This window comes from Perca fluviatilis, chromosome 3, assembly GCF_010015445.1.
Source record: "Perca fluviatilis chromosome 3, GENO_Pfluv_1.0, whole genome shotgun sequence".
In the NCBI taxonomy this organism is placed as follows: Eukaryota; Metazoa; Chordata; class Actinopteri; order Perciformes; family Percidae; genus Perca; species Perca fluviatilis.
In genome coordinates this window covers 38682945-38706690 of record NC_053114.1, presented here as the reverse complement: position 1 = coordinate 38706690, position 23746 = coordinate 38682945, and the positions used below count along the sequence as shown (strand labels likewise).

The following is a 23746-nucleotide window of genomic DNA, read 5'->3' as shown; positions in this document are numbered from 1 at the left end:
GATAATGTCAAGCAACATTATTCATTTAATGTGAAGTTGGCCTATTTTATCAGAAGCATTTTTTTTAAGTTGGAGTAGGGTAATAACTCATTAAAACAAATGTTTCATTTAATCATAAATACACAGTAAATTGTCTGTCCCATGTACAGTATATCATTGTGAATTAGTTATTATTTTATGTATATCAAAAGTTCCAGTTGAGAAAAATTATTTTACTAGCTATAGTCATGTTGTAATTGTTCTTTATTATATATATATATATATATATATATATATATATATATATATATATATATATATATATATATATATAAATAGTATTTATGGAGCCAAATCATAACATTAGTTATCTCAACCAGAATCAGTGAGTGCAGCCACAGTCTAAAGGTCAACTGGGAGCACTAGTGTCAGTGTTCAGTTTTTTTAGCCGTGAAAAGTACAGTATACTGTACAAGTTAATTTATTCAGATTCTAATAATTCTATTCAAGATGAGGCCTACCACAAGGCTCCAGACCAGAGAGGGAGGGAGGGCATGCAGAGCATCACTCAACAAATCAGACGGCTACATAATGAGAGTGGTGAGTGTTCCTAAAAGGGTCATGTCAGTAAAAGCGCGATAAGGAAAAAGATAGATGCTACGGCCAATAGTATTCTTAACTTAAAGGTACATTATACTGTAGAACTTATTCAGAATTATAATGTTTCCTTTGGAGACATGTTTCCATCTTTGAAGGCTGAACGGGGAGGAGGGGGGGGCTGTCTTTTTTTCCAGATTAGAGCAATGGCCCCTCCAAATGTCTATGAATGTCCCTGCCCACAATAAAACCTTTGAATTGCAGGTCAAGTGGGTAAGCTGATGGGCTCACTGGTACACATAGATTTCATACCAAAAAAAGAGACAGATTTTGAACAGATTATAATGACCTCTTATTTTGGTTGCTGCATGTTTCCTACATGTGCAGCCTGTTGCATATTTAATCTGACAAGTTCCTGCTCTCTTTCTGGTGGCTTGTGAAAAGAAGGTCATCTCCCCATTCAGGCTTGGATAAGTAGGACTGAGCACTGCAGAGAGAATAATCATCTGTTTTTTTTAGAAAACGTTCAACTATGCCAACAGCAAACATGTAACTTCACACGTCCCGACTGCTCTATCACCTGTTTGCCTCCACCCTTGCACAGGGTAGGCTACAGAGAAGTCATGATGTATTCATGAGCTAGATATGAATATGAAAGTCTGAAGGGGGAAAACATTCTTTGACAGATCTCACCACAAAAATGCAACTAGCGTGACATCATTTCAGAGCAGAGAGGTGTTGCAATATTTCTTAATGCCTTCTCTCTATCAGAATCGGAATGCACACTCATTGCTTTGATTTGCCCAAAGACTTAAGCTTTATGAAAAGAAACAGCGTGTCTTTAAACCAGAATCACGGCAGAACGGCCTATTGAACACCAGCCTATTTTAGTTGCATTTTCCTGAGGTGAAATAAACAAATGTGTGCCATTCATTTGTGTGCTCCCTTGTGGTTTTTTAAACACCTACACTGTCATGAAGCTAGAAACGAATGTGTTGCACATTGCTTTGATAACAGAACGTCAGCCAAAGGCATTAGCTGTTACTAATTCTTATCAACTGTTTCCAGTTTTAACACTCAAATTCAGATAAACAGCCGTCAGAGAATCTTCTAGTTGGTCTGTATGTGTCTCAACATAACAATCCATTCTGCTTTGCAATTACTGTAATGAAGAGGAATAACTACCAACTTGAGTTTGGCGTGGTCAGCGGCTGTACAGTAGGTGTCCAATTGAATGCATCACAGTATTTCCATGTACCTGTATCCCTTTTGTGCCATTGTTCCTGAGCAAATACAAATAAAGCACACAAGGATGTTTGTAGCACACTAGCAGAACAGTGAGGAATGTTGCATTAGCATTTCAATCTGTTCTTGTCTGTATTTTCTTATATACATTTACATGTATATAGAGAAATGTTGGTGGGTGTGCACTCTTGCAGGAGCCTCCAAGTGTATTTGAACAACCACTGAGATAGTAAATCTGATACAAAGTAAAATTAGGGAGGAGACGTGTGGAGACACTTTCAGTGACAATGAAAAGTTTGAAATTGCACTTTATTTAAAGTCACCGTGTTACAGAAGGCTGCACAGGTTAAAAAAATAAGAGGGGGCTGCAAATTAGATTCTAAACATACTCTCAATCAAATTCAACAGGTAGGATGCAGGAAAATGCAATTGGTATGGTATGGTAATTGTTGTACTCAACCTTTGTTGGTGAAATCTGTAATTTTGAATAACCAATAGGAAGAATGAGATACATACCTAACGTTAATAAAAATACTATAATAATATTCACATGGCGGCATGAAAACTAGGAGTGAGGTCAGAAAAAAAAAAGGCCCAACAACCAAATAAGTGAGATTTAGAGGTGCTAGGTATGCGGATTTGGCTACCATTTGACCAGGGATGCTGGAAGTCAGTCAGAGTTGGGTGTGCTGAGTGAAAGTAAGTCTATATATAATTATGTCATTCTAAATGTTGTGCGACTTTGTTTTTGTATTCATATCAATAGCCAGGAACATTTATATCTAATAGTTCTCAACATTTTACACAAATGTTTACCCAACCTTCACCAACATGGGCTACTGTACGTCGAAAGCAACAGCGCATGCATGTGGGCAAGAGATGTGGCGGTTTCTTCAGACTTACCGTGCAGATCCACCTGGCCGTGCGACATTTCTGTCGCGCCTCGCTCCACTTTATTCCTATGGGTGACGTCAAGCGACATTAATGCGCCCGCAAAGCATCCCGGGAAGGCGGCGCTGCATTTGAAATAATGTGCGTCAAAATGCTGGCCGATGCCCATCTTTATGCAAATGAATCCGTTGAACGCAACACAACTATCCAATCGAAGTAGAGCAAAGGGGAGACTGGGGGAAGTCTCTCGCGGGTCCTTTGTTGTAGACGTCCTACTACAAATATGCTCAGGAGACTTTAGCGACACCACGCTTGAGTCGTGTCGCAAAAGTGGATCCGCAGACTGAGTCTCGCATTGCCAGATCTTCCTCCACAGCGCTGTCAAGGAAGGTCTGGCTAGTCCACACAACATTCCGGGATGGGAGAAAAAATGTGCTTTAAACCAATCACAATCGTCCTGGGGCGGTGCTAAGCGCCGGATGGAGCAACGGTGCCTCTGCAAAATAGCCTCGGGAAGGAACGTGTTTTGGGGGAACATGTGTACTAGGGCTGAACGATTAATTGCATTTGCAATTAAATTGCGAGATGTTAAAATGAGAAGTTCTAATCGTAGAGGCTGCGATTACACCCTGGTCATGTGACACGCAAGAGTAAAACAGTCTGCAGAGGAAATTGTATTTATTGTGCAAAAAGGGGCTTGCTAATGTTGCTACCTCATGGGGCAACATCACTAACCTGTATCGCCACTTAAAAAAACACCACAAAGCCATGTACGATAGTTGCATGGCTAAAAAGCCTAACACCAGGGTGTCAACTGCCAAGTAAGCGAAATACCACCCAACAGGGATCACTGACCGCGTAACTCCATATGAACATACTTCAGTAACAGAACATGGAAATTACTCAAGCAGTAAGTTTATCGCAAAAGAAAGGATGCACCTCACCTCACTTTGATAAACACAATGGATAAGCGGTACAACATGCCCTCCGCACATATTTTAGCCAGGTCGCCATACCGAAGCTAACGTTACACAAAAAATGTAAACAGAGTCGCAGCAGAGCTGAAAAAAGGAGTATTTTCCGCTGCTACAACTGACGTGGTCAAGCCATAGGATCACTGCGGCTGGCACTGCCATACTCGTTGTGCACATATTTAAAGACTGTCCAGTAAAAAGTGCTTTTCTGCAATCTGCGCTTTAGTAAGTGTGATTTCTTACTGACTTTAATATTAATGTTTACACCAGGCTTATTTGCCAGTGCTTTATGTTGTCATGGTAATTATTACATGTCATTGTATTACAAGGCTGGACGTTCAACAAATCACTGTGATTAAAGTAGTTTATAAATAAATGATGTCATTCATATAAATTCATGCATCACCTAATTTAATCAATATAATAACAGTAAAGGACAGTTTGTTTAATCCATCTAATATTGTGTTAGTCATACAATCATTTTTTTTTTGTCTTTGTTAAATAATACAGCAGATAATGAGCTTAAAAAATAATACCCTTTTTAAATCGCAATCGCAATATTGGTGACAAAAATCGCAATTAGATTATTTTCTAAAATCGTTCAGCCCTAATGTGTAAGTTCAAAAGTTGTTTTAGTCGTGCGACAGAAAACTCAGATTGGACAGATAGTCTAGCAAGCTGTCTGGATTTACCCTGCAGAGATCTGAGGAGCAGTTAACCATAGTCCTCAGAAATCCACCCGAGTTTAAAATGCCAACACAAAGAAAGCGGAAGGTAACGGACATCTGGCTGAAAAGAGGGACATACGACGGAATTTCTGGCGGCAACGGAGCAATCCCAGAAGTGGAAGGTTGTGAATATAGACTACACTAAAACAGCATGGGCTACTGTACGTCAAAGCAGCCACAACAATTACACAGGCAATAACACTCAAAGTCAAGCATGAAATCTGCAAAGAGAGGATGAGGGACGGCGACAGCTCATGCATGTGGGCAAGAGATGTGGCTGTTTCTTCAGACTTAATTTAAAGCCAATTTTAGAAGCGTGATTGCCTGTAAAGTCAATGCAAAGATGTCAGTTGATGCAGATTTGATGTGGATGGGGCAAATTGAGACAAGCCCATCCACGCAAGCTATACATGCTTCAATGATACTACCCAGTAAATCTGAAACGCAGCTATTAACATCACAGATTGATAAGGCCCTTTAAGGCAGAGTAATACCCAAACAAAGTTTCTGCCCTGGACCCAACTTCGACCAATAATAATATTTCTGCATGACTCTTCATTAACAGGGGTTATGACTATAACTCACTGACAGCGAGCTGCATCTTACCATTAACATGCGTTGGTGAAACGTGTGACCAGTAGCCTATGTTTACATATTCTACACGGCTCACTGGGGCTCGAGGCTACTTCCCTGATGGGTCATTTTCAGGAGCTGAACCATTCGACATGACCTGGTTAGCAGAAAAGCTATTTTAGCAGTTGATATGAAAATCATCGCCATGATCGCGATCTCACATCTGCACAGTAGCCATGTACAAGTGTGTTCAGAGCACCGTGGAAGGTGCAGTACCCTCTGGAACTGCACACTCCCACGACAGCCTCCTCAGGCTACACACAGACATATTTATCTCTTTTAAGAGATGCCCCAATCTCAGCTTATCTCTCATTCTCAGGTGTTGGGTCATATTTTTACTCAGGAAACATCTTTGGGCAGCTGGATGTTCCTTGACTCTTCGGTGAGTTCAGTAAAAAGCAAAACAAGAGCTGCCTGCGGTCACAAATTCTAGTCGATCAGCCCTCTATGATCACTCTCTGCACTCCTGTCAATCACAGCCCTGAGTCACAGTTTTCTGTGGGGACAGAGGGAAATGAGACGAGAGACGGCAGGAAAAAGCTCTATTTTAAATCCATCGTGGGCATGTGTGAAAGCAACTATGACTGTTTTCTACTTGTTAAATGTCCATCTACAGTGACATTAAATGAACATATTCAGCGAGATGAGCAACTCCACTAACAGCCAATATATAAAGCCAAATAAGAAACAACACATCTGAAATGTGAACACTTACAGAGCCATTTCGGCTACTAAGCTGTCAGATTCTGTGGGTCTAAATGCGCTGACACACCAACCTGATTATCGGCCGTCGGCGAGGTCGGTGACTTGAGTCTGTTCCGTGTGTTCTGTGCCGTCGTCAGTCGGAGGAGCCGTCGGCGTTCATTTTGGCCGATTTGACTTGTTGAATCGGCTGGTGGGCAGTCGGACTCAATGACCAATCTGATTGGTGGAGTGCTAGCCCTTGACTAGCGAATCAGTGCACGAGAAAACCGGAGCTGACAACGCCAGTATCTTCTTATTACTAGCCATCGTATTTTCTTCCGTTCAGCGAGTAATGACAACAACGATCCTTCTTGACTACTATCAACATCATCGGATGAAAACAATGACTGACCACAGCGTGCTCTGTGTATACTAGGTCTAGAGAGATGTTCCGTCATTTCTGGTTTTCATTTTTTGGGCGACAATACAGATTAGCGCCGCCTGCTGTTATGGAGACGAGTTTATTAAGTTTATTTAATTTATATAGCAATTTAAAAGCAAAGAGGTTTTGCACCAAGTGCTTCACAAAGACAGACATAATGTATACAAGCATAAATAATGTCCAAAATAATATAGAGCTTAAACACAGAAAACCAGGTTAAACTGAATTAAAGCCAGAGAATAAAAGTGGGTCTTTCTTAAATTCTATGGTCGTAAGGTGCATCTTAAAAGCATCAATGGACTCAGCCTGTCTAATGGCCTCCGGCAGACTACTCTGGGGCCGCTTCAGAAAAAGCCCTGTCCCCGGCCTTTTTTCCCACAAACAGGGCACTGACTGGAGTCATGCGATTCTTCTTATTCTTATTCATAGTGATTATTGATCCATGGGGTCATGTGCTTTGTTTTTAACTGGGTAGCTTGCTAGCTATCAAACAAACTAGCTAATGATAGCTAGTTAATGGTACTTCATGGTAATTAGTATGACTCGTGAAGAAACTTTCACTTTCAAATTTTTCAGTTCAAAACAGTACATTTGGTATTCGGATCTCAACAGTGAGTTGTTTTTAGAAGCTATTTTTGCTAATTGTAATATACACCAATTATAAATTAAAGTGCCCATATTATGAAAAAATCACTTTTTCTGGGATTCAGGGTGTTATTTTGTGTCTCTGGTGCTTCCACACGCATACAAACTTTGAAAAAAAACATCCATGCTGTTTTGAGTGAGATATGTGTTTCTGAATGTGTCCTGCCTTCAGTCTCCGGGTGAGCTGTTCAAAATCTGCAGGGCTTTCTACATCACTAGCCGAATCGAGGGGCCTAGGGGGCTAACCGTTAGCCCATTCTCAATGGCAAAACACTGCTACAACACACAAATTCACCCTAATCTACAAAATAAATTGGATAGAACTACTTTCATGTCCCTGTTCTGCAGGTATTCCATGCAAAGTTGGAAGTGCGCCCTCGTTTAGAAGAAGTCTCCCGGCTAATCCTGCCTTGTACAGACCGAAGTCAGAGAAACAGCTAGCTAGCAATTGGGAGCCTTTCCTAGCTACTGCGCATGTGCGACTGCCAACAAAGATGTTACAGAAGTTGAGAGGTCTCACTCTGTAGCTAAGACAGAGACCTGACACAGGGTGAAAAGAGGAGCTGCAGCAATGTGCATTACAACAAAAATACGTTGTTTTTTTTAATTTACACTTGCTGCAATTTTCTGATTTAATTCTCATTATTCTTATTTCCTTGTAAACAGTATACAGTATTTCTAGTGGTTGATAAATTAAGAAACTGAACTGCCAGCCAGTGGAAGATTATCTGTCAAGTGTGCATACAGTTGGTGCACAATATAAGACGCACCATCATCGGTTGAAATGTAGATAAATAACATTTTACAGATCTTAACTGCAAAAGTCTCTTTGCATCAATCCAAATGATGTGTGGGTTGGAGTTGAACTGGGGCAGACTTTAGAGCACGGTCTCGCTGGAAATCAACATTTATTACCATGGAGTCCAAAGCTGATGCATTAAATTAGAATGCTTAGCATTATTACTGCATTTTCATTTGTGAATGCCAACATTGTGTCCCTTCCACACCTCAGAAACCCATATTCCCACAGTCTATCTTGGCCAGAAATGTTAAGCGTAAGCATTTGAGATCACTGAGTCACTGCGAAAAACACATTCCACCGTCCCTCCTTTCATTTTTCAACTGACCTGGTGAAAAGAATGAAAACCCCAGAAAACCAAAGACACAAAGTCTCCAATACATTTTCCGTAGATATTAGTGCTAAAAACAAGTAGTTGGTTAATCAATTAGTCGATTGTCATTTTTTAAGCTGCTGAACATTCTCTGGTTTCAGCATTGTGAATGTGAGTATTTGCTGCAATTTTCACAATTTTCTGTCTTGTCTGGGCGATTTATCAATTAATCGAGAAAAAAAAACCAAGCAAATCTGTAGTTTTAGCCTCAAGTCTTGTCAGTATTTGTACTTTGATACTAAATTACATCTGACACTTGTTTACTTTCACTTAAGTCAAATCTGAAATACTGGACTTTACTGCTAAATTTCAGAACATTTTTTTTGCAAAGCATTGTGATGTCTTGCCTTGAACCATAGCAGATTTTAAAACAGAATGAATATTTAAGATAATTACTATGTTGCTCCCTGAGAATCAAACACACAGTGAAGTGAATGAGAACAGCTGTCTCAACCGCAGCAGAAAGTAAGAAGAAAAGGCTGAGAGAGGAGGACTGCGATCCTCAGACAGACAGACAGACAGACACACAGACAGACAGAGGGAAAACAGGACTGAAAGATAACACCTCAATGAACAGACCATACAGCACATCACAACCCACATTTCACTCAGACTACAGGAGACTAAAAACCTCTTTGAACAAACATTTCACCATGGCTGACATAACCTCCTCCTCCTCCTCCTGTCAACACACACACACACACACACACACACACACACACACACACACACACACACACACACACACACACACACACACACACACACACACACACACACACACACACACACACACACACACACACACACACACAGGATTATGGTTAACTGCTCCTCAGATCTCTGCAGGGTAAATCCAGACAGTTAGCTAGACTATCTGTCCAATCTGAGTTTTCTGTTGCACGACTAAAACAACTTTTGAACGTAGCTTACACGTGTTCCACCAAAACAAGTTCCTTCCCGAGGCTATTTTGCAGCGGCACCGTGGCTCCGCTCTGCGCTTAGCACCGCCCAAGACGATTGTGATTGGTTTGAAGAAATGCCAATAAACCACAGCACGTTTTTTCCCCCATCCCGGATTGCTGTGTGGACTCGCCACACCCTCCTCCGCAGCGCTGTGGAGGAAGGTCTGGCAATGCGAGACTAGATACAGTCTAATACAGCCGGGTTCAGTCTGACAGAAAAAAAAAGCTCAGGAGGAGGGAATTGTTCAGCTCTGTGACACAGCCTGACAGACAACTCGGTTGATGTTGACGGGTCGGGTAAAAAATCATGACTGTATTGATGTTAACTGGGAATCAAGTGCTAAAAATGACTCCCGTGGTGCTCTGCGATCTCTGAAGTTTATGACAACGCTTTACCGTCAACAAGACTACGCAACCCTTGAGGCACCACTCTGAAAAGAAATCTGCCGTCGGTTCACAATTAACGAGATGAATAATTGATTTGTCTCTTGTTCTACATCAAATGAAGGCACAGAGTGCCCTTCACTGCAGACGTTCACTTGAATACAAAATGTTCTTTGCAGGATGTTGTAAAGTTGCACAATATTTCATATATCAGTGCAGTTAAAAAGCTAAAACAAATGAAATGAATGAAATAGGTTGATAACACTATACTGCAGGAATTTGATTTTGTTTTCCCCCCACCAGAACATATTTCATCCCATATTTTAAAAAGAAAATATGCACAAAGAACAAGTAAGCTCTCACATAGCCCTCAGACCTTTGAGGTCAAAGGAAATGTCTCCAGGTAAAATGGACACACAGGTATTAAAATACCCAATTTGTAAAATCAGAGTTTGATCTTTATACTCTCCATTGAGCGTAAGTCTATCAGTACTGACTGAGAAGAGGCGAATGAAAAAGGTACCAAAGGAAAGACGCAAACACAGGACATGAACTAAACTCTGAATTAGCGGAGGATCGCTTGAAAATGATGTTCGACCTATTATCACACGATGGAGTCGTGCACGACCTGAACAGCTGTGCTTGTGTGGCACTGGCGTAAAGAATGGATTACTATGTGCTCAAACTTAAAGGGTTTGTCTAACATTTGCCTATAGGCATACCGTAGACAAAGTCTGAAGTACTGTATGTTGCATGTTCTTTTAAAAAGTTAGGATGATTTCTTCATTTATTAGAGGTGACAGTTGAATTGCATAGGCTATTGTTTATAGCTAATGTTTGTATTTAATCGCTTAAAGTTGTATTTGCAGTCATACTATTGGTACCTTTATATTGAAGTCTAAATTGAGCTGATATAAATTGTTGTAATACAGCTGGAGTATATTCTTATTCTCATGCATTTAGATCTCAACAATGAACAACTAGCTTCGCATTGCCAGACCCTCCTCCACAGCGCTGCGAAGGAGGGTCTGGCTAGTTCACACAGCATTCCTGGTTGGGAGAAAAAACATGCGCTGGTTGTGGCCGGGTTGGCTCAGTGGTGGAGAGGGCGCACGTGCTGAGAGGTTTATGCCTCAACGCGGGGGTCCAGGGTTCTGGTCCGACCTGTGGCGATTTCCTGCATGTCTTCCCCGTCTCTTTCCCCTTTCTCACCTAGCTGTCCTGTCAAAAAAATTAAAGGCCAAGCCCAAAAAATAATCAAAAAAATAAATATATATATTTCTTTAAACCAATCACAATCGTCTTGGGCGGTGCTAAGTGCCGAGCGGAGCAAAGGTTCCTCTGCAAAAGAGCTTCAGGAAGGAACTTGTTTTGGTGGAACACGTGTACGTTCAAAGGTTGTTTTAGTTGTGCAACAGAAAACTCAGATTGGACAGATAGTCTAGCTAGCTGTCTGGATTTACCCTGCAGAGATCTGAGGAGCAGTTAACCATAGTCAAGAAAGCGGAAAGGTAACGGACATCCGGCGGCACCATAGCAATCCCGGGAAGTGGAATGTCGTCGATATAGACTAATGAACAAACTTATGAGCACAATTAATCATAATTTTATCTAGACCGCAATATGGACTAGTGCAATATCCAAATAGCAGGGTTAGCAATATTTATTAAAGGCAAAATATGTGTCAAACCATTCTGAATGAAGTTTTGTGGTGCTGCAGACGCCCCAGAAAAGAATATCTGTGTGATACAGATCCTCACAGAAATCACACTATAATTATTTTAATTTGAATATTTTTCCATTGAGAATGATACAAAAATGATTATTTCCTCCAATATCTTGAGTCATATCCCAATAACAGTCAAAATAAACGCTATTAGATGTTTTTCTACCGTTCAGCCCAACAAAGACCTTCCATCCAGAATCCTTGATATCTAAGTACTAGGGATATCCATGCAACAATTTCATTTGAAACATGTTTCTTAGCAAATAAGCTTTGGCCAAAGAACCTCTCTACTATGATAATGTGAGAAATTATATATATTTAAAATAGGGATTTTTGAGATTGGTGCAGAAATTTCATAAAATACTTTGGTGTAAACATGCAAGATGAAGCTTTGCATCGCAGTTGTAGCTTTACAGGATTACTCCCTGTGGGAGCCGTCAAGTGTTTGCGTGGAGCCTTCAGGGACTCATGTGTTTCAGTAACAGAATAAATCCAGTGAAATGTTTTTGCCCTATTACACACCTGACTGAGAGCATCAGGCTACATGCATCTGTCCACCGACAGGAGGAACATTGGTGTTTTAGTGCCACCTGGTGGTTAAAATAATTTAAATCTCACACTGTACAGCACAGATACAGGGGCCGTCATGGATGGCAGCAAGTTATCATTCACACTGCAGCTGCTCATTTCACTGGTTTGATAACTCTGTAGCAACTCATCCAGAAGGAACTGGTAAGTCATTAAGTATCCAGCGCTTTTTTTTTTTAAGTCTGCAACTGGTCTGCTGATTGTTCCCAGAATTAAGTCCGAACATGGAGCTGCTTTTAGCTGTTGTGCTGTAGAGATCTGGAACAAATTCCTTAAGGATGTTACCTCAACACTTTGAAAGCTTAACATTTGTGCAGATCTTCAAATAGCCAATACTTCATGACTCTTGCCATTTTCTGAACTTTTCAGAAAAATGTTTACGCCAACATAAGCATCTATGTTCAAGCAAGTCCATATTTGCAAGTCTCCATCCTCAAAAAAGCAAACCCATCACAAACCGCAAATTATGGTCATAGTACCGCAAAGTCAAAATATTCCCTTTGCTTCCTGAAAAATGTAGCTTAAACTGTAATTGGATCACAATTGTGTAACTAAAGTAGGATTTGAATCAGGTATATCAACTATACATGAACTCAAAATCAGCAACCGTCTGTATAATTTGCTAGCCTTGGCCATTCGTGCTGTTCATGGTGGATATTCAGTTTTGTAGAGTGACTCATTAATAAACACAAGTGGCTTAAGACTTAAATACTTTTATTTAGTGAAATTATCATCTCAAATTTATATAGCACCTTCGACCTAGGCAGGCATAGACTTAGTGGTGAGAAAGGCAAGGTAGAGACTGTTTCTTCTCAGACACCTGAGGAGACACCAGGTATTCATTTTATTTATAGTGTCAAATCATTACATGAGTCATCTCAGGACACTTTACAGATAGAGTAGGTCTAGACCACACTATAATTTACAGAGACCCAACATTTCAGTTATATTTCCACTCATACATCACTGATTGGTCATCATTGATTGAATTGAAAGAAATCAAATTCACTTCAAAGTGCTTTACAAGCAATTGACATATCTTAGGGATCATTCAGATCAGAAAAGGCACTCTGGCTTAAATGACCCATTTGTGTGCTTTAACCCTCCAATGAAGCACAAGTAGAGTTTATATTTCACAATTATCGTTTTCCGTCAGATCGTTTACAGATCGAAATTTCCAACCGCACTTGAAGGCAGCTTCATTTCAAGGAGAAAGAAGAGAGCGAGGGACTGCTTTGTGCTGGAGCTCGTTGCACAAACTCCTGGTGAGTTAAGAGCTTGCGGTTCGTTTTTTTTTACCCTCCGTGTTAAAAACGTTCTGGTGGCAGCGATAGAGGCAGGGAGGTTTACTGTACCGGACACACACTGGCTTAAAAACCGACTGCCAAGTCTGACCGCCGGTTACGTGATTGGCCAACACAAGGTGACGTAGGGTTACATTTCTGCAAAAGACAATCTTGTTTACAGGGATTTAGGGTTATGACTATCACGATACGAATTTCATGTCACATTGCTTAGCCACCAACCTTTGACCAAACGCACACATTACCAAGCCTGAGGCTCACTGCTGGCTGACAGAACCTCACAGAGAACATGCAGATATTTAAGATGAGCTGCGGCCTCTGATGATGCAAAGCAATCACAAAAACTGAAATCCCCTCTAGGAGGAATCCACCGGCATTGTCAAACCCATTGCAGTCACCTCTGCAAAACAGCTTCAGTCAAGTCATTCCTGTGATGTACGCAACTGCTCTGACTCAAAGGGTTTACTGAACAGCCGGATGCTATGACAAGGACTATTAGAAATACATGCGATAGTGTTGGTGCATATTTGCAGTATGTGTCTGGAACATGTTTTTTGTGGCGAGGACATTAATGCCTAAATTCGTTTGAAGATTAATGTAGCAAAACCGGACTTCCCTCTGCATTGCTCACCAGCAATAAGCCCACAATACAGCGGTGTTCCCAAGGTACACAGTGGACAGCAGCGTCCGTGCTGGGAATGACATGCAGCTGCAACACGGCTGACGCTGAACATCACTTCAGACGTGCCATCCTGGTCCAACATCTCATCCATCTGCCTAGGAAAGGAGAGAAAAGGCAGAAAGGTCTTCATTCAGAGTGACAGGTTATTGCAATTTTTCTACAGTTTTGTCTGAAGAAAATGTTTCATCTTAAAAACACAGACAGTTTAATATTCAATGTATTTTTTTTTCACCATTTGTTTTAACTAATAAAATGCCTACAATTTAAAAAAAAACCTGCATGCTGGTGGTCAGGTCCCCAAATACATTCTGGGATATAGCAAAATTGAGGTAGGCTTTGGGTCACGATAATAGGCAGTAAGAAGAAGGCATGGTCTACAAAGAGAACAAGTCCTCTCCGAGACAGACAAAGAAACAAACATTGTCTCCAGTGGCAATTTTGACGTTACGTGTAGCCTCTGGTGGTGTCACTGCTTCTTATCTCCCAAAACCACAATCTGATCTTAAACCACAGTAGAGCTGCAGCGCTCTACGAACTCTACGAATCTGTATTGAATGCTGGTTCGTTCCAACATCCCAGTTACAGTATCCTCCCTTTTACAAGACTGTTAAGTTGCATCATTACTTTCAGTTGAACAAACCAATATTGATTCTCAGACTGATTCAGTTCGTACCTTTTTATGGTGAACAAACTCCCTAGGGCTGCAACTAGCGACTATTTTGATAGTTAAATCGGAAAAAACTAAAATTATTAATTTTCAAAAAATTATTCAAAAAGCAAACATTCCTTGCCATACAATGCCCTTTTAAACATTTACATGCAACACAATACATACCATGTTCTTAGTTAATTGCTTATGTAAAATGTCATACCATACATTATATTAATCAATTATGAAATTCATCTGCAACCATTTTTATAATTGATTAAGTTGTTGCAGTCAATGTCAGCCATGCAGTCAATGTCAGCCATGCTGAAGCTTTCTAGTTTGACAGCGAGTCACCAAACTGCTACAGAAAGTCAGACCAATTTCAGTATTTAACCAAATGACGCCCCAAACCATTTGCTTGACCCCTTACTGAATCTTCAAAGTTCCAACTCAATTCTTCACAATTTTTTTATCTGGAGTTCAGTGCCAACAGACAGCCCTACTACTAGTTAAAAGTTTTGGGACCTTACAAAATCCTGTAGTACAAGCACACATACTTGAAATGTGTCAGGTCAATTCAGGTTGTACTGCTGCAGCTCAGGCAACATGTGCAGCAGGTGGAGGCCCAGGCTGAACTTTGGTTGTGACCTGCGACTGTACCAGTGGCTGCTGCTGTGGGCCTGGCAGGGTTTCTGTGCATGAGTCTGCTTGCAGGGACAAAGGAAGTGGGGGGGGGTTAGAAGACAGAAAGAGGACAAGGAAAATTTAAAAGTAGAGCCAATGATGAAGTTAAGGTAGTTTATCAGGACAAAAAAGAAAATCTAGCAGGAAAATTGCTACCGTGGGCAGTTTCTTCTCTCCAAAAAAAACCTCAAGAGTACAACTACCAAGTGGACCACTGATCACAGCCAGCCCTTAGATTTAACTGGGTCATTAGTGACCAACGGAGCAGTTAAATGCTAAATAGAAGTGTACTGAGTTATTAACACCCTAAGAAAACCATTGTATGTGCTGGACAGACCGCATCGCCTGTTCTGTCTCAGTGAAACACCTTCACAACTGACTACCATAGCCAGGAGGTGACTGAGCATCTCTGCCATCAAGCAAACTGAAACACGATTGTTCTGAATAAAATAATACTTTTAGACAATTTGGAAAAATGATATCTTTTAAACGCAACAATCCGTTAAAGGCATTGGAAATGTATTGCTGTCCACCTTCACATGGATCATGACCCCATCTAAGATTTGTTGGGTTCAAGCATTTTTCTACATTTTAGATTTTACGACTTAAATGCTCACTTCCCCCCCCCAGCCCAATATATGCAGTCTGGGTGCTTGGGTAACAACTGATGAAGGAACCATTAAAGCGTTATACAGTTGTTACAAAATGAACAGATCTAAAAGTTTGGTTCACTCTAAAAGCTGCATACATTTCCTTGTGCCAGAAATCCATAGGAAAATCTTTAGAATTCAGGCAGTGACTCAAGTAGCTCAAAGAGTGAAGCTCTGAGCTGTGACTTTAATAAGGTAATACACACGAGAGGACAAATTGTAAAAGGATAAAAGATTGCACTTCATAAAAACACAAAAGTTGACTGAATTAGGGTTAGCCCTCACCAGCTCTCAGGTTGGAGTCGTTCCACCGATTATGAAGGGAAAACCTTTGCTGGCAGGATCCATTTTGGGCATCACCTTCACAATGGCTAAAACATCCTGCCTAACCACATCCTTCAACTCTCTCATCTTCAGTCTAGGAAAGGAAGAGAGCAGAACAAAAACAGAATTGTAGGAGAGGAAATTACAAGAAAATCATTAAGCAGTGCCCTCACTGTTTCTCTTCTCAGGTGTGGGTGTGACTCAGATGGCCCCTGTGCACAGTGTGTGTCACCACAGGTGGTCAGGACAGGTCCGCTGTGCCACTGCAATCAGCAACCTGACTAATGGTGCAACTCATCATTGTCACAGCCCACTTCTCTAAAACACTATATGCTATAGCAAGACTACATGGATTTGGATAGTCAAGGCATTTCAATTTGTGTTTCACTCAATCTACGCAGAACTGAAAAACAAAAAGTAACCATTGTTCTTTGCAAATGACTGCTGCATATTTGTGATGTGAGGACACTTCTGAAAGGGAGTCAGAAAACACCAGGAAGACAAGTCATGTGTCTGCTGATGATATGCTAGCATTTATTTTCTGGTTTAGTACACACATTGAAACAAAAACAAAATTAAATGTGGCTTCCCTCACTGTCGCTCTAACGGTAGGTTTCCACACAGCGAAATTTCGCTTTGCTCTCATTGAGGTTGAATGGAGACGAAATTCGCCCTGATTGAGCGAGATGAGAGCGAATCGCTGAGGAGAGCGAAATAAAGTTGACGAAAGTTTAACTTTATTCAAATGAGGACCACTCAAGAACCAATCAGGTCCGTGTGTTTGTGAGCATTTATGAGCTAACATTTTACCGATGGTTTGCTGCTGTGCATTTTTACCGCCCTGTCTTCTGACAGCCCGGGACATTTAAAAAAAATGTGGCGGACTTGCGTGTTGTTTTCGCAACCACGCCCCCGAGGCAAACTTTAGTTGGCTGAAATTCGCGAGGTATTTAGTTGTGTGGAACCCTACCGTTAGTATGAGTTGGAAAGCCATGTGACTGAATGCTATATACAAGTTCGTACAGTGTCAATGATTTATTTTCACAAGTCAGCTTTACTCAGCACTGCCAATTCTGCCCCAGTAATCAGAGCTATGTGAAAAGTACCAACCCTAGAAGAAGGACATTTGTGGGGACAGGAACTGACTTTCATCCAGTTTCCTTGGTTGAAGCCTGGTTAAGTCCCTGACTTCTTAAAAAAAGATTCCTGGTAAACGCTATGAATAAATAGAGCTATCTCAGGGTTTTTCCTGCATAGAGGTTTTTTTTTTGGACGCGCACCCAGAATTTTTAGCCAGCCCCAAAAGGAAAGCCATGCCAAAATAAGACTTAAGTTAATTCAAAACCAATTTGACTGTGTTTAATAGCAATTTTGAAAAGCCGAACATAAACTTAAATAGGAGCGCTTATCTCAGTTATACCATCCAGAGTCTGGCTGTGTCAGACGCTCCCGGTGAGTTAACAGTGGTATTTAAATATTATTAGTTTTTAAAGCAATTTTGCTGATAGGGGTTTAATTTGTTTATCAAATTGTATGTATTTGAATGTAGGTGCACCAATCACGCTTACTGTTGTGCGTAGTCCCCCTCCTTAAGGCCCATTCGGAGCCAGGAAAAAAATAAAAATAAACCTCTGTCATTATGTGGAGGAGTGCTATCATAACCTTTAAACCTCCAGATTTAAAAAAATAAAATAAAATAATAATAAAAAGTGATGAAAGATGAAAGCAGTAAGGTAGACTGTAACACATCCAGAAACCAACCTGGAGCAATGAAGGAGCTGGCCTCCAGGACAGTGAGCCAATAGTCCTGCTTGAGGGAGGGAGAGAGAGAAGCTTGAGAAACTCTACAGCACAGCATCCTTCCACTTCCAGATGGTAGACTGAAACAAATAACATGGGGACAGGAAGTATTAAAACAAATTCTGGAAAATACACCTTACGTTTGAACAGTGTTCAGGGATGGTTATTCAGCTATCCAATTGAATCCCTCAAACACACTAAAGTCTTCAGAAACAGTGGAACATTACTTATTAGAATATCATGTATTTATTTAGCAGAGCCTGATTAAAAAAGAAAAAATAATGCTATGGTGTGCACAACACACACTTTTACAAAAGGTGGAAGGGTTGAGTCAGATGGCCCCTGTGCACACAGTGTGTCCTCAGGTTGGGTCGGATTGGGGTATTGATGCCACTGCAACAAACACCCCAACTGATTAGTGCAACTCATCACTCTCACACCCATCACCCGTCCGACTTTTAACATGCAACGCTGACCTTCCGCCTGTGTTGGGGACACCATCGTGCCTGCAAGGGCTTGTGTTTACCTTCTGTTCTCATTTCTGATCAACAGGTAGCACCGACCAGTCTCATCTCGCTGTAATGTGAAGACTTCATTAGAGTTAGCTTAGCAGCAATGCCTAAGTACAACGACAAACCATGCAAACCTATCAGGTTAGCCATAGCCATGTGCACAAAACGTGGTCAATATCGGTTGTCCAACCCGTCGTGTAAAACTCAAATGTAAAAAAAAATAAGTAAACTGGCCTATGTGACATTTAAAGAAACTGAATGGTTGGCTACCAATAACTATTTTCTTTAACGCTGCAAACAAACAGTAACGCGGTTCAAATAAAAGGCCTAGCTAGCTAGCTAAGTTAGCGTAGCTTAACCGCGTAGCTAATGGTAACGTTAGGATGTAACATTCGCTTCAGCTTCTTAAAAACGTCACACTGTTCTTCCTAAAACAAAACGGTAAACCATAAGCAGATAGCTAATACAAACGATGATGTATGCAAGTTATTCCTTACCAAACATTTAGCTTGGGTTTCTGGTCTCAGATATATAGTCTACGGTCGCAGCTAATGGTCCACCAATTTATTCTTCTTTATTTTAATGTAGGGCCATAAACCAAGTGTTAAAAGTGTATGCCGCCACCTACCGTATCGGAGTACGCAAATGAAATTACTTACAATCTTTTTGTTGTTGTTTTTTTTTTTACAGACTTTTACAATCACATTCTAATGGATAAAAATAAAGGAAATAAAAATGTAAAACCTTACTTATATTATATTTATAATTTAATTTAATTTTTTCATGTAAAAAATTAAATAATGACCTTTTCATCTCAGCTTGAAATGTTCTATTTCTCTTAAAGGGGTGGTTCAGACATAGGACCTTTTCCAAGTTATTTATCAGTGGAGACATCCAGTCCTTCCAGTTGAGTTCGCTGGTGCTAGGCTAGCGCAAGTCAACAGTATCTGCTAGCCTGCCATTAAAAGCAGTCTTTACACGCTCCACAGTACACCTGGGGCAAATAAATTATAACGCCAGACTATCGATGTAAATGTCTGTTAAAAAGAGCTAGAATCAGTAAAAGAACAGCGGGAGAAACAGAAAATTTGGAGAGAGAAGAAGAACTTGGTAACTTTTATAGCTGGAGTTATAAATGCGACCTGTGAGATTAAATCTAAAACTGAACGGGTTCAGGTTATTGTGAAAGCGGCAGCACATTATTTGGGTATGAGAGGGTTAAAATGGGAAGAGGTGAATGATGAACTCATAGTACAGTCTAGTCAAGACTCAACATGTTTGGGTTGATACTAATGTTAATTCTACAATGGAATGCAAGGAGTTTAATATCGAATGGACAAGATTTCAAGCAGTTTATTGTTAGTAGGAGAGATAAACCAGACATTGTTTGTATTCAAGAGACCTGGTTAAATCCTAGTTTAGACTTTATTTTGTATGGGTATTTGGCGGTGAGAAGAGATAGAAGGGAAGAGAGAGGTGGAGGATGTGTCACTTTTATAAAGAAAGGTATTCCTTATAGAGTGCTTGGTATAGGTAATGAGCAGGAATATGTGGTAGTGAAGGTGTGGGCTGTGGGAATGGAGTTGGTAATTGTAAATTATTATAACCCCTGCAAGAGACTAGAGTTACACTTACTTGAGGAGGTAGAAGGGTGGGATAGTAGGAACATTATGTGGTGTGGTGATTTTAATGGGCACAATGTGTTGTGGGGGAGTGATAGAACAGATAAAAATGGGCAGGTGCTTGAGGAGCTGTTAGATGAGAAGAACTCTGTATGTTTAAATGATGGCATCAAAACGAGAATAGATATTGTGGGGAAAGAATCTGTGCTTGATTTCACATTTGCATCTAATATCATAGCACCGATATGTGATTGGTTTGTGTATCAGGAAGGAACTATAGGAAGCGATCATTATCCAATCTGGTGTAAGATAAATGTTAATACCTCGTTGGTTAGTGAAGGCTGGGGTGGGAAATGGATCCTTGAAAAGGCAAATTGGGGTAAATTTCTGCAGGTCCGTGACAAATGTCTAAATCAGGCCAATGAAGAAATGTCTGTAGCAACACTTGACAGCTACATAAAGCAAGGCATAATATTGGCGGCATTGGAATCCATTCCTAAAAGTAAAGGTGGTAAGAAGAGGAAAGTAGTGCCCTGGTGGGATGATGAGTGTAGAAATTAATAGTAAACTATCAAAATCGGAGGGTAAAAGCATTGTGTGGGACGAAATTTCCAAACAGTGGGAACACTATTGGGATGGTGGAAATAAAGGGAGACACTTGCATACAATACAAACTAAAGTAGGAGGGATGTGTTACAGTGGGTTCAACTGACAAGAACAAGTAATTATCAGCAAATTGAGAATTGGTCACAGTAGGTTGAACAGTACACTTTTTATGGTGGGAAAACATCCGACTGGACATTGCGGTTTGTGTGAGTAAATGCAGACAGTGGAGCATGTCCTGATGACATGCAGGAAATATATTCGAGAGAGAGCGGTCATGTTTGCTGGATTACGTAAATTAGGACCAGTGGAACTTAGGTTTACAGATGTTCTTGAAAGTGGAGTTACCATGAATGGAAGACAATATTTATTTGCATTTTTGAAAGGCACTGGACTACTTAGGAAATTATAGTATAATGTAATGAAATGAATAAATAGGTAATGGGTAATTGCCAATAGGAGGCAGTAATGCAACGACTTGGATGCCAACTGCCGTTAAACTCTAAAGAAGAAGAAGAAATGTGTGTTAGAATTAAAACTACCCTTGCATCGCATTTCAATAGCTATACTTTGTTCCCTGTAGTTGTTAGCATAGGCTAAAGCAGCGGCGGAGTGATATTACCTAGGCTACCGAGAAAGCTGGTTTACACGCAAGTTTATTTACCTGCCGCTGTGAGCTCCAACGAATTCCACTCTGCCAGGCTATAAATCACATAATATTACCGGTTACCAATAAAAAATGGACACATAGAAAATGGAGTGCAATTTCTTATATAACAACGTTGGTGCTCCAATCTTTGTTGGGGAGTTCATAGGGATCCAAACCTTGTAATAGTGCCGATTTTGTCCACATACCGGTCCCTGGCTTCCCTATTTAAAGTATCCCGGTAAATAAACTTTATTTATATAGCACCTTTCACAGACAAGAAGAGTCACAAAGTGCTTTACAGAAGGAACAAATAAAAGAAACAACAACAAATAAAATACAATACAAAACCATATTGCTAACTAAATGCTTGTCTAAAAAGATGTGTCTTTAGGTGTTTCCTAAAAGTTTCAACAGAGTCCAAGGCTCTCAGGGCTAAAGGGAGAGAGTTCCAGAGCCTTGGAGCCACCACAGAAAATGCACGATCACCTCTAGTTTTAAAACGTGTTCTGGGAACAGTTAAAAGGTATGACTTGAAGACCTCAGAGAGCGACCAGAAGTGTGTGCATGCAATAGATCCTTGATGTAAGGGGGAGCTTGGCCGTGTAAGGCTCTATAAGTAATGGTTAAAATTTTAAAATGCACTCTAAAACTAATTGGTAGCCAGTGAAGAGCCTTAAGCACAGGAGTAATGTGCGATCTCCTGTTGGTGTTAGACAGAAGTCTTGCTGCAGCATTCTGTACAACTTGCAATTTGTCCATGGATGATTTGTTTAAACAAGTGTACAGAACATTACAATAATCCAATCGAGAGGAAATAAAAGCATGAACAAGCATCTCCATCTCTTTCTTAGAAACCACAGATCTAATCTTAGCAATGTTCCTGAGATGGAAAAAACTGGAACGAACCACAGATTTCACATGGCTATTAAAACACATGGATTTTTCAAAAGTGACACCCAGATTTCGCACAGCATTACAGTCAGAGAGTGATAGAGCCCCAATGGCCTGTTTAATCTTAGGGGTGATGTTGTCAGGAGCAAAAATCATCACCTCAGTTTTGTCTGAATTTAGTTGTAAGAAATTGTCTGCCATCCATTTGTTAATGGAGGCTAAACAATTGTGCAACTGTGAAAGTTTGTCGAGCCTATCTGGGCTAAAAGATAAATATAATTGGATGTCATCAGCATAACAATGGTAAGCTATATCTTCAAAACTACCAATGACCTTTCCAAGAGGAAGCATATACAAACTAAATAGCAGGGGGCCAAGCACAGAACCTTGGGGCACACCACAAGACAAAGGAGCACAGTCTGACATAAAAGGTCCCATGGACACAGAAAAACTCCTGTCAGAAAGATAAGAAGAAAACCAGTCCAGGGCTGATCCAGTAATGCCCACAGTGGTTTTCAGTCTATCAATCAGAGTGAAATGATCATAGTACGTCTGTCAACACCGAGACTACAGTATGCTTTAAGTAAAATCCTGCATGACTTCCTGCAAGTTGGCCTGTTTGTCCCCTGCTATTGTACTCTTCAATTTTCTTATCTGTATTTTTTATCACAGCCTTCAGTTGTCTCAGTTCATCAATCAGTTCCAGTCAGCCCCTCTGTTGTTTTACCACCTTGCTCAGTTCCTCTGACATGAAATTCAGAGATTTTCTTCTACTAACTTCTTAGTCGTCATTTCTTTAATAGATTGTAAAACTACTTGCAAAAAAACTAAAACAAACTGTCTTGCAGAGTTTCCAGGTAAACTATTACCAACAGTGAGAAAACCGAGGTGTGTATGTCTGTTTTCTTCCTGGTTATCACAATTGTGTCCTCCCACAAGAGAGAATTTCATATTTATATGCCAATACTGGCATAGGCCTACGGTGGAAATGATGTCAACAAAGAAAACCGAACCCAATAAAACATCTGACATGCCACATTGTCCTATTGTCCCTCAGTTTCTCTTCACACGGTAGGCCTAAATAGAAATAATTTCATGATCAGCTGATTGTACTTAACAGACCAAGAAGTCTACTAAAGAGTTGTTATTAGACATGTGTCATTTCAGATATCCACAACGCAATTCTTACTAGTACAAATAATAATAATAATAATAATAATAATAATTCTATTGCAAATATCTGGAATGTTCTTCTGGATAGGAAGAATGACGTGAATATCTGAAATGTCCATTGCAGATAGGAAGAATGTAATTGTGGATATCTGCAATACATACTAAGTCTCGTTATTTAAAAAGGTTAAAAACTGCCACATACAATTTTAAATTAGTTTTAGATCTTGAATTTAGTTTTGACTAGTAAAATCAAAATTGTAGATATCTTGAAATACAATTTTTAAACCAACAAAATTCTGGATATCTCTTGGCGTAAGTGAGAATACAACTAATGAGTAGAAATGCTATTATGGATATCTAAAATATAATTGTGGATAGTCCATGAACTGTTAAAATAGCATCCATCTACCTATTAGCAGATACCCAAATAGATTTTTGGATATTTGCAATTGTATCGTCAGAATTAAGTATCTGAAATTGCATTTTTTTTTACTAGCCATAATATGAATTGTTGATATCCATAATTAAACTTTTACTAGTCAGAATGCAT

The 23746-nt window shown here is 40.1% G+C and overlaps 1 long non-coding RNA gene and 2 other non-coding genes across 8 annotated transcripts; all 3 read right to left on the bottom strand.

The window, feature by feature from the left end:
* Nucleotides 1-12458: 12458 nt before the first annotated feature.
* Nucleotides 12459-18841, bottom strand: LOC120556412. Of its 6 annotated transcripts, none has more exons than XR_005638855.1 (5): nt 18756-18841; nt 17708-18365; nt 15908-16040; nt 14846-14992; nt 12459-13734 (listed from the first exon to the last, which is right to left on the bottom strand). It is a non-coding gene; the product is annotated as an uncharacterized LOC120556412 (long non-coding RNA). The 6 variants fall into 6 exon arrangements; XR_005638856.1 differs by having other exon boundaries at nt 17708-18322; XR_005638853.1 differs by having other exon boundaries at nt 17708-17826.
* LOC120556592 lies at nt 16142-16254 on the bottom strand. The gene has a single exon (XR_005638879.1). It is a non-coding gene; the product is annotated as a small nucleolar RNA SNORD67 (small nucleolar RNA).
* Nucleotides 18072-18185, bottom strand: LOC120556591. The gene has a single exon (XR_005638878.1). It is a non-coding gene; the product is annotated as a small nucleolar RNA SNORD67 (small nucleolar RNA).
* Nucleotides 18842-23746: the final 4905 nt, after the last annotated feature.